The following is an 11,880-nucleotide window of genomic DNA, read 5'->3' as shown; positions in this document are numbered from 1 at the left end:
GAAAAGAAAAAAATACAAAAGAAAAATAAAAGAAAAAATATATGTAAAAAAAATAAAAAAATAATAAATAGAAAAAGATAGAAAAAGAAATGCAATAAAAAAGGGATAAAATGCCCCAAAGTAAAGTTCAATAATATCAATGCATATGTGTGGTGATAAAAAAGAAGACTGCATGAGTGTGTGAAAAAGTGAAGAATGGGTAGTTAGGTTAGCTTTGAAATTGTATAGGTTGTTATATAGGTTATTAGGTGGGAAGTTTAAGTTACTCAAAGATTCAAATTTCAAGTCCACTTGACCATATGCATCCTTACCTTGACCCTAGCCCCATTACAACCTATGGAAAGTCCTCATGATAATTGTATGCATGCATGAAATAATTGTTGATTGTTAGATGGAAAACAAATCTTGGAAAGAATGATTAGGGGAGAATTGAGTGAATCAACCCTATATACTTGAGTGATTAGAGTGGATACACATCCAGTGAGGGTTCGATTGCTCAATTACATGTTTTTACCTAGAACCATCACTTTTCTTGCAAGTTTGTAAAAGCTTTAATAACTCAATTCAATTGTGGTTTGGCTTGGTTGTTAATACCTTTAGCCCTTGTGCTTATATTGGTTTTCTTGGGAATTAATTTATTTTGTCCAAGTAATTGCATTCGTTTAGATAGATTGCATGTAGGTAGATTGCATTTAGTTAGTTTATATTTTAATAAATGATGATACCCTTTGTCTCTTTCTTGGTTTAGCATGAGGACATGCTTAGTTTAAGTGTGGGGAGATTTGATAAACCACTATTTTGTGGTATATTTTATGCTGAATTGAGTGGATTTTATCAACTCTTCTCACATTTATTTAACGAAATAGCATGGTTTTGTAATTCTCTATTAATTTGTGCTTAAGTGTAAAAACATGCTTTTTAGGTCCTTAATTGGTTAATTTTAATTCACCTTTGATTCCACTAGATGCCTTGATGTGTTTGTTAGTGAATTCAGGTTGAAAAGGCTAGGAATGGATCAAAGGAGTGAAGAGAAAAGCATGCAAAGTGGAGAACTCATGAAAAATCAAGGATTTCGAGTGCATTCATCGACGCGCACGCGTGGAACAACGCCCACGCGTGAATATGAAGTCGCATGGCGACGCGTACGCGTGACATGATGTGTACGCGTGGGAAGTAAAAATGCCAATCGACACATACGCGTGACCCATGCGTACGCATCGCAGCTCGCACGTGACCTCATTAAAGTGAAAATGCTGGGGGCGATTTCTGAGCTTCCCAGGCCCAAATCCAACTCATTTCTAAGCTTATTACATGCAGAATTCAAAAGGAGTCAAGGGGGGAAGCACATTGTTGAGTTTTCATCATGCTTTAGTTAGTTTCTAGAGAGAGAAGCTCTCTCTTCTCTCTAGAATTTGGTTAGATGTAGATTAGGATTTCTTAGATATAGGTTTAATTGATGTTTTGATTTACTTTTCCTTTACAAATTCTTGTTCCTTTACCTTTGCTTCTCTAGTTTAGTATTTCATTCCTTGTATTTGTTTCCTTTGTTGTTGATGCACTCTTGTTTCTTTAATTTTCCTTTAATGCAATTTATGTTTGATTTCTTTTATTATTGATTTGAGTTATTGTTGTTAATTTCCTTACAATTAGTAGTTGTAGATTTATATTTCTTGAAATCTTATTTTGCCTTCCTTTTATGCCTTCCAAGTGTTTGATTAAATGCTTGGAAAGATGTTAGAGTAGAATTTTTGTATTCTTGGCTTGGGATGATAACTTAGGTGAAATTGAGTTGCTAATGTCCAAGTGTTGATAATTGGTGTCCATTGACTCTAGCTATCCATAAATTAATTAGTGAGATAGCTAGGACTTATGAATTAGGATTGATGTAGCTCATTTGACTTTCCTGCACTTGTTAGAGGATAACTTAATGGGATTCATCCTTGCAATTATCATATTGTGGTTAGTAACAAGGATAAAGATTCTTAACCATCAACCCTTGCCAAGACCTCTTTATTATTTGAGTTTCTTTACTTTTTTGTCATTTATGTTTCTTGTCTCTTATTCAAAACCCCAAATACTTGTCCCATAACCAATAATAAGAACACTTCTCTGCAATTCTTTGAGAGACGATCTGAGGTTTGAATACTTCGGTTCTTATTTTTTGGGGTTTGTACTTGTGACAAACAAATTTTTGATTGTGGAGTTATTTGTTGGTTTATAACTATGCTTGCAACGAGATTTCAATTGAGAAATTCTTTACCGATAGACAATTTCCGTTCATCACCAAGCCACTTCAGCTTATCCACGCGGATGTTTGTGGACCTATCAAGCCTTTGTCACTTGGTAAGAGCACCTATTTTGTGCTTTTCATTAATGATTATTCAAGAAAAACATGGGTTTATTTTTTGAAGAAAAAGAGCGAATCATTTGAAGCATTCAAGAAGTTTAAAAACCTCATTGAAAAAGAAGGTGGCTATGAGATAAAAGCTCTTAGAACTGACAGAGGTGGAGAATTCACTTCAAATGAATTCAAGATGCTTTATGAAAATCATGGTATTTGACGTCCGCTAACTGTTCCTAGATCCCCTCAACAAAATGGAGTTGCTGAAAGAAAGAATAGGACAATTCTAAATATGGCAAGAACGATGTTAAAAAGTAAGTCATTACCAAAAGAGTTATGGGGAGAAGCGGTTGCATGTGCAGTTTATCTCTCAAACCGCTCACCTACCAATAGTTTGAGAGATATAACACCTCAAGAAGCATGGAGTGGTTTGAAGCCTAATGTATCACATTAAGGATATTTGGATCTATTGCATATGTCCAAATTCCTGAGCAAGAAAGATCGAAGCTTGATGATAGGAGTCAAAAGCTTGTATTTATTGGTTATGAGGAGAATAGTAAAGGCTACAAATTCTTCAATCCCATCAATAATAAAGTAATAATAAGTAGAGATGTTGAGTTTGAAGAAAATACAAAGTAGGACTAGAGTACACAAAATGAAGTCACTTATAACTTTCTGCCTTACTTTGAGGAAAAAGAAGCCCGAATCCAAGAAGTGCAAGGCGAAATCGATCCTTCAACACCAGCATTAACTCCACTAGCATCATCATCGTCTTCTCCATCCTCTAGTTCAAGCAAAGGCCCTTATAGATATCGAAGTCTTCCTGATCTTTATAAGCAAACAGAAAAGCTAGAGGATGAAAATTTATTGTGTTTACTCTCCAATAATGAGCCTTTAAGTTTTAAAGAAGCTGTCAAAGATGAGAAATGGATACAAGCAATGGAGGAAGAAATTCAAGCAATTGAGAAGAACAACACTTGGAAACTTGCATTACTTCCAAGTGGTCATCAGGTTATTGGAGTCAAATGGGTTTACCGAGTTAAAAAGAACTCTAAAGGTGATGTAGAAAGGTATAATACAAGGCTTGTTGCAAAAGGGTATAAGCAGAAGCAAGGAATAGATTATGATGATGTATTTGCTCTAGTTGCTCGCGTGGAGACGATAAGGCTATTGTTGTCACTTGCAGCACAGAACAACTGGAAAATCCACCAAATGTTGTCAAAACTTCATTTAAAATAGCATATGCCAACTTAAAATCAACTTTGTCAAAATTGAACAATGGTTCCAATATCCATCAAGCAACAGAAAATAAATTCCGTTTAATATTTCTTCAAAGAGGATTCAAAACCCATTTAACCAAGGCTCAAAACAAGACTCCAAAAGTGTTCTTGAAATCACCATCTCAGAAGAACATCCAAATAGTTTAAGATGTACTAAAAAGGAGTCAAGCCATACTAGAAAGGATCTTAAATTGAAATAATCCAAACAAGATCCACTAGACATGAAACATCAAACAAGTTTTAAATTGATCCAAAAGAATACAAAAGTTATAGAAAAAGACAACTCAATCATGTGTAATTTCTCAAGGATAAAATTCTTGACTAATAACTCTTGTAGAGATAATGAGAGAATAAACAATGCACTAACTTGAAACGAATCAAACTGACTCACATAAGGATGAGATCCGCAAGAGAGGACAAACCAAGATCAATGGTAATGTTTACAAGATGCAAAAGATTAGTTAAAAACAGAGTCACGTATGACATTCATAGAGGTGAAAAGCTTAAGAAGGAACGAGTCCGTTCATAAGAAGAAAGCTATGAGTCCAACATTTTCAAAAGAACAACAATGGCATAAACCATGTAGTATGCTAAACCAAACTCAATTCAAAATAAGTTAAGTAAAGCTTATCAAACTAAACTCAACCAGGATAAAAATGAAAAATTCTTACTTTCCAAAATTTTGAAAAATATCCAAATACATAATCAAATGAAAATGTGCATTGGAACTATAGTAAAGTTACTAGAAAGTCAAATTGTAATTTTAAAGTAAAATGCAGTTCCGTAAACCAGTAAAAGTACAGGTGAGGTATTAGAAATAAATAGTTGTCAAACTGTGTAAGAAATCTTCAAAGTTTCATATATAGATAAGTATACATCTATTCAACAGCAATTTTCATAAAAGTCTCAAAACTGGCTGTAATCACTATCAAATAAGAGAAAAACCGAATCAACAATTTCTTTAAGAATGGACTCGAAATCCCGGAGTTAAAAATGCACAGCGCATTAGGACAAGTTCAAAGCCATATCAAAGAATACATGATTCAAGAAGAATTCAAATAGAGGAAGATAGATGCAACAAGGGTTTTAAGCAAGCATATGCTCTTAAGATCAAACAAGATTGCATATGAATAGAGAAACAGAGTGGAAACATCAAATTACTTTTCAAGAGGAGTAGCAAACAAGAACTTCAAGTTAGGCTATAAAAGAACAGGTTGACTCAAACAGAATTCAAGATACAACTGAATAGCCTCGAGAAATAGTTTTTAACGTTCCCAAAACCCGCGATTCGCTTTACTCAAAACTCGGATTTCATCTATGATAACCCACTAGTGCTTTCATATACATAATTCACTAGTATTAAGCCGGCCAAACTTAATACCAAGAATTATGCAATGCAAGACTAACAGCATTAATCAATAGATCGTCATGTGCATAAAGCTCTAATTCTCGTCATTCGACAAGACCTAATACATGACAAACACTCAGAGTATGCAATTGAAGCATAGTCAGTCCATTCCTCAGGCTCTACAGGAAGAACTGCTCTGATACCATAATGTAACACCCTAACTACCAAAGCTCACGCTTCCGGCTGCGCGACTCTGATAGCTCGGACATTACGACAACTTTTATACTATTTAATACTAAAATATGAGCCTGTTGAAAACTTTAAACCGCAATACCGCTCCCAAAGATACTTTCGTTCGATAACGTACATCCATAAATACCATTCAACTTACAACAACTCATAAAGAGTACATACATATATATATACATACATATATATAAATATTATTACAAGCATTAACCAATACAATTCCTATCCCTCTTACAGAATATATATCAAGATAAAGGCGAGGGTACAATAAACCATAACTAAAACAATACAGAGCATCATATCAACAATTAAATAAGCTCTTCGTAACTTCTGCGCCCATATCCTGAAAGGGGAAAAATGTAGGGGGGTGAGAACATCATCCTCGAAAGGGTTCTCAGTAGAGGGTTTTTGGGAATTACTGTAATAGGATACATAAAGATAACCGCACCAGTGATTAATAACTGTCTTATGCCTTTTTTCAAAAACAACAGTTTTCAATAAGGTAAAGTTGGAAATCTTTTCTGAAAGAGGAACCGTTCAATTCTCAAAAACACCAAAAGCCTTTCAAAAAGGTTTATCTATGCTGAACCAAAATAGCCTTTCATATTTTTCCAAATCAGAAACACAAAATCGAAATGAACCATCGGTCCATCTCAATCCAACCACGGCCCTAGGCCCAAACAATCCAACCACGGCCCTAGGCCCAAACAATCCAACCATCAACCAAATCACCACAATCCAACAGAGTTCCAATTGCAAACACAGATAGGAAGTTCAAGCACAAACAAACAGTTACAGCAAGTAGAACAATTAGCAGTTAATCACAAAGGCAAACCAAGTACAATATGCACACCCAAACAATGTCACATAGATGCATATGATGCATGCCTGTCCCTAGTGGCTGATGATATCATCTGTCGATTATATAGCCAACCCGACACGTCCTGGTAGCTAACCATGGACAGAAACACCCATCGCGGAGCAAGTAGGTTTGAGCTACAACCCCATTGCTACTACCCGCTCAACCCAGAGCTAGTGGAATAACCACTACTGCGGCTACTACCCAGGCGGGTGTTTAAAAGCTCAACCTGGAGCAAGTGGGACGAACCACAACCCTTGCTACTACCCAGGTATCTCAAGCATATATTCATTCAGTCCCAGCCATGGATCAACATCCATCTCAGCCATCCGGCTTAAATTCATAATTCATAATCAGCCATACGGCCCATAACTCATTCGGCAATCCGCCATAAATCAATGTTATACACAGCCATTCCGGCTCATAACAAAATGGCACCTCCACCATTCAACATCATCAAATTCATAAAACCGGCATTTAAGCCATAAATCACTTTTTCTCAAATCGTTTCACTTTGAAATCAAGTTTCAACTCTTTTCAGCCTTGGCTTTAGAAATCTCGTTTCTCAATTCATCTCAGGCTCATAAGCCAAATCTACTCAAAGTGAGTTCCCTTTTAAAACAAAGCCACTCTCGGCATTCTCTTTCCAAAACTTCCAAAACTATGGTAAGTTAAGGATTTATTTCAGAGTATTCAAAATCACCCATACAATAATGGGATTTTATAACAAAAGTTTCTCGGCAGAGTCCCAAGTCCTTAGGGAAGGTCATCTTACATCAATTCTTTAAAATTCATTGAAACTCTTAAAATCATAGATTCTCGGTTCAAGTAAATAAAACTGAATTTATTATGAAACTGAACCATACAAAATCACAAGTTCCAACCCGGTCCAAAATCAACTCATTTGAAACGGAACCAGTTCATTTGAATCAAACCGCTTTCAGATTTCTTTTTGGAACCCATTTTTCCAACTCTTCTAAAATGCCTCAAACTTGATTACTCAATCAAAAATCTAGGTTCCTTTAAAAATCACTAAAAACTCCTTTTTATATTGAAATCAGTATTATAGCATCATTCTTTCCTCCAGTGATTCAAACGGTAAAAATAGTTCAGTTCTAAATAAGCCGAACTCAACGTATAAGGTTCATCAAATAAATTAAGCTTGAAAACATAAATATCCTTTTAATAAATTAAATAATACAATCTCTCAAATCCAACCTTTTTTAAATAACCTTTCAAATAAGACTAAGAGTTTATAGAAATTTCGGCAGCACCTCCCTTAGAACTTGGACTTTTGCCACCCGGTTTGGGTCCCAACTAAACCGTTCCTCATTCCTTTTCAGCAACACAAAACCAGAAATCAATTCAAAGCAGGCTAAATCCAACAATCGCCTCAGTGGCGTATCTCAAGGATACCATTTCAAAATCAACTCAATATCAATCGATTTAACTCATTTCCAAAGCTTTAAAGAATCAATTCGGCAATAAATCATTTGTCCATAACCAAGTCAATTAAAGTAAACCAGGCTGAATTCAAAAGTGCATTCGACTTTTCACATCATTGAAATAATTGACTCAATTCAAACCAATCCTCAACGGTTTAAACTCATATTTTAAATCTTTAAAGAATCAACTTTAAAACATTACATTTCAATAAGCCGCACAACAATTCAGCCAAACCAACATCTATAATCATTCGAGTCAATCAAATAATACATAAGGCAATTTCAATCACCAAATACACAATATCTCATATCAGTATCCATATGTAATAATTCCAATACATAAAACATAGTTTTGGAAAGCGCCCCTACCTCAAAATGCAAATCCATAATCCAAACGCATCACAGAATCCTTTCCGCCTCAACCCGAGATCAACAATCAAAATCCCGGCAGCCAAAACCTCGGTTCCAAGCCATTTTCGCAACAGTCTCAACAACTCTAATCGCAACATACAACAATCGAAACTCAATTGTATAGCGATTAATGCCACAAACCTCAGCGCATGATGACAGAACAGTAACTAAAGGGCTTTCAAATCGAAAACGCTTACTGAACCGAAGGAGGAACGGCTGAACCGACACGGCGGCGGTCTCCGAACCGGCTCGGCGGCAGCTCCGGCGGCAACCAGAAGCTCCGGTGGATCAACTATAAAAGCCACGCAGTATCAAAACCTCCTCAATATCCAAAATGACTGAAACCACAAATTAAACGCTTACCGGCAGAGTTCTCCGGCGACGGCAGAGGCAGTTTCCTCCACTCTCCTCCATGATCAACCACGATGGAGGTGGAAGCTGGCAGAGGCGGCGGTGGTTCCGACGACGGCGCGGCTCCACCACCAGTGACCGAGGAGCGTGATAGAAGCGTTTCCCCACTCAATGGCGCTCTCTCCTTCGAACCGGATCGGAGCAGACAGTAGTGGCGAGTTGGCAGCTTCGAACAGCAAGCCATGGCGATGAGGGACTTCAGTGGTGGTGGAAGGACAGCGGAGGGCCCGCAACGGTGGAGGCACGGCCGCAGAACAAGGACCCCCTTTTTCTGCCGATCTCTCTCTCCCTCCTGCTCGAGCTTCTCTCTTCGACCCTCCATGGATGGCGAGGACTCAGACTCCGCGGTGAGGAGGACGATGACGCGAGCATCACGGTGGCGGTCGAAGTCCAGCCGCAACGGGAACCAAGCACCGCGGCGGTCCTACCCGCGACGGTGACGGCGACAGCTTCACCTCCTCCGCGCGCACCCCTTTCTTCTTCGTCTGTGGTGGTGAACAGCGAGCAGCTTGGCGGCGACGACAAGGCCCATCGATGCTGGCTCGCCCCTCCCTCTTCTCTTCCCCTGACACAACTCAGACTCCCTCTCCCTTTTCTGTTTATGTTTTCCTTTTCCATCATGGAAAAGAAACGCTGCTGCTGCTGAGTTAGGAAGAAGGGGGGTTTTCGGCTGCAGCTGGGGCATGGGGAAACAATGGGTTACCGGGTCATGGGTTAGGGTTTTAGGGTTAGGGCTTCATTTTCAAAAATTAGGGTTAAGGGCATGGGCATTTTAGTAATTTCACTTAAAATCGGGAATAATATAGTAATTGAAATCCAAATTAAATCCAACATTATTTGTACATAGAAAATACTATTTGCTCATCAATTTCACAAATTATTTTCAATAAAATGTCCAAATCTAAAAATTAGAAATAATATGCTTAATTTCTTCATTTTCCAAAATAGCAGTAATAATATTTAAAATATTACTTATCTAATCCAATTCATATAAAATCCTTATTATTTCATAACTATCAACCTTATACTTTAAATATAGAAAATAATCCAATAATTATAAAATTGGATAATAACCATAACTTATCTCAAATCCAATAAATCAAAACTTGCCTTAATTATATTTAATAAAATAATCTCTGAAATTAAGGCTATAAATAACTGTAGGATTTGAGACTTGATCATAATAAGACTTTTCAAAGATTCTGGGTCTTACATGGGACTAATGTCTTATTATTTGGGAATTGAAGTGAAACAAATAGAGGATGGAATTTTCATCTCACAAGAGGCTTATGCAAGAGAGCTATTAAAAAAACTCAATATGCTAGACTGCAATCCTACCAATACACCTATGGAGTGTAGAGTCAAACTTTTCAAAGAGGAAGGTGTAAGAAAAGTTGATCAAACATTATTTAGAAGTCTCGTGGGGAGTTTAAGGTATTTGACCTGTACCAGACCTGACATTTTATTTTCAGTTGGGTTAGTTAGTTGTTTCATAGAGAATCCAACAGAAACCCATATGAAGGCAGCCAAGAGAATTTGTCACTATCTTAGAGGCACTCTTGAGTATAGCGTGTTTTATTCAGTTTTAGATGAATTCAAATTAGTGGGCTATTGTGATAGTGATTATGCTGGGGATATTGACAATAGGAAGAGTATTATTGGATTTGTTTTCTTTCTAGGAAATAATGCAATTTCTTGGTGTTCAAAGAAACAACCTATAGTCACTCTTTCAACTTGTGAAGCTGAATATGTTACTGCCACTGCCTGTGCATGTCATGCAATTTGGCTGAAGATACTACTAAAAGAACTTCATTTTGAGCAAGCTGAATCCACCAAGATCATGATGAACAATAAGTCAGCGATTGCCCTAACAAAGAATCCAGTGTTTCATAACAGAAGCAAGCACATAGAAACAAAGTATCATTTCATTCGACAATGTACTGAGAACATGCATGTGGAGGTTGAGTATGTGAAATCACTTGATCAAGTTGCTGACATTTTCACAAAACCTCTAAAATATGATGCTTTTCAAAAGTTAAGGATTATGATTGGAGTCGAAAAATTATCAAGTTTAAGGGAGAATGTTAAAAATAAACTTGATAGTTAGAATTTAATAATGAATAGAAACTACAGTTTAAATAAGTTGTCTATATTTAATTTTAATTTAAACTATTTGTTTATTAGGATGTATTAAATTTAGATGTCAAAAAAAGTATAAATACATGTGTAATTATTTCATAAATAACAACACACAAATATATTCAATACATTCTTTTTCATTTTATATTTTTTGTGAATGTGTGTCTTGTTCTTTTATTTTCCAACAAGTAACCCATTTGCATGATTTTTCTAGGTTGCTGACAATCTCTTTTCTTTTTGTTTTCTCATTCTCTCTGATTTTTTCTATAGTATTTTTCAAAAGCCTAAAAAACACAAACCCGTATGTCGAATACATAAAAATGACGAAGAAGATGAATAATGCACACTGCACTAGCCTAAAAATGCAAGAGTAATAATTTGAGAAAAAGTGATAAAAAAATGGCTAATCTTTTTTTTTTTTCTAAAGTTTTTTAATATTTACTCTCTCGTCATGTGAAATAAATAAATTGTTGGTATTTTTTTAATAAAGTAAGGGCTTCACTACTTGCAGTTATTCTTATTGGATGAGTATCTGATTTCATCTCTTTAACTTCTTTCTTTTTTCATTATAGATTTTTTGAATGGTTATCATTTCATCTGTCCCATTTCAGTGGCCTTATTTCCCTTGTTTATTGTGTGATGCAAATTTTTCTCTTATTGTCTTTTTATTTTCTTTTACTTTAATTTTTATTTTTTTTATTATTCATTTATTCTTTCATAAAAAGCTTTGTTAAAGTCTGGCGACGCATTTCTGGTAATGTTTTATTTTTTCTTAAAACAACACCTGATATTTTTATTCAGGTTATGGTTGAGGATGTAAACGTTATTACTCGAACACAACATTTCGATTAATAAACTATAGAAAAGACACTTAATGTAGAATTTGGTTACTAATTAGTAACCAATGATTTATTGTTAGTGCCAATTTATACCAATGATATTTGCAATTCGTATATGATGAGATAGAAGTTAATATAAACTCAATATTAGGAGAATAAAAGGTAGAAAAACTTATCCCTAATTATACTGTAAATTGATTATCTTAAAATAAATGTCGAGCGTCAGAATATCTTTTGCAGATATTTATATCGCATCTCTAAAAATAGTAGTCGACGCCTTTAAATATCAGGACGAAAACATCTGAATTATATATAATTCGTTTTAAGTTATACTAAGAATAGTATCAATTCAAATTTATGAATGCGATGAGTCAAAGGTAAAAAGAAATAAAATAAAATAATAAAATATAAAGTAACAGAAAGAAAAGAAAAGAGAAGAAAGATAAAGGGAAGAGGGAAGAAGAAGAAAGAAATCATGTTCTAAGAATAAATGTTTAAATAAAGACATTTTCCTCAAAGCTGCAATATTTCTAAAAACAAAATGTGTTTAAAATAAAT

This window comes from Arachis hypogaea, chromosome 15, assembly GCF_003086295.3.
Source record: "Arachis hypogaea cultivar Tifrunner chromosome 15, arahy.Tifrunner.gnm2.J5K5, whole genome shotgun sequence".
In the NCBI taxonomy this organism is placed as follows: Eukaryota; Viridiplantae; Streptophyta; class Magnoliopsida; order Fabales; family Fabaceae; genus Arachis; species Arachis hypogaea.
The sequence above is the reverse complement of the archived record's forward strand: the minus strand, read 5'-3'. Positions refer to the sequence as shown.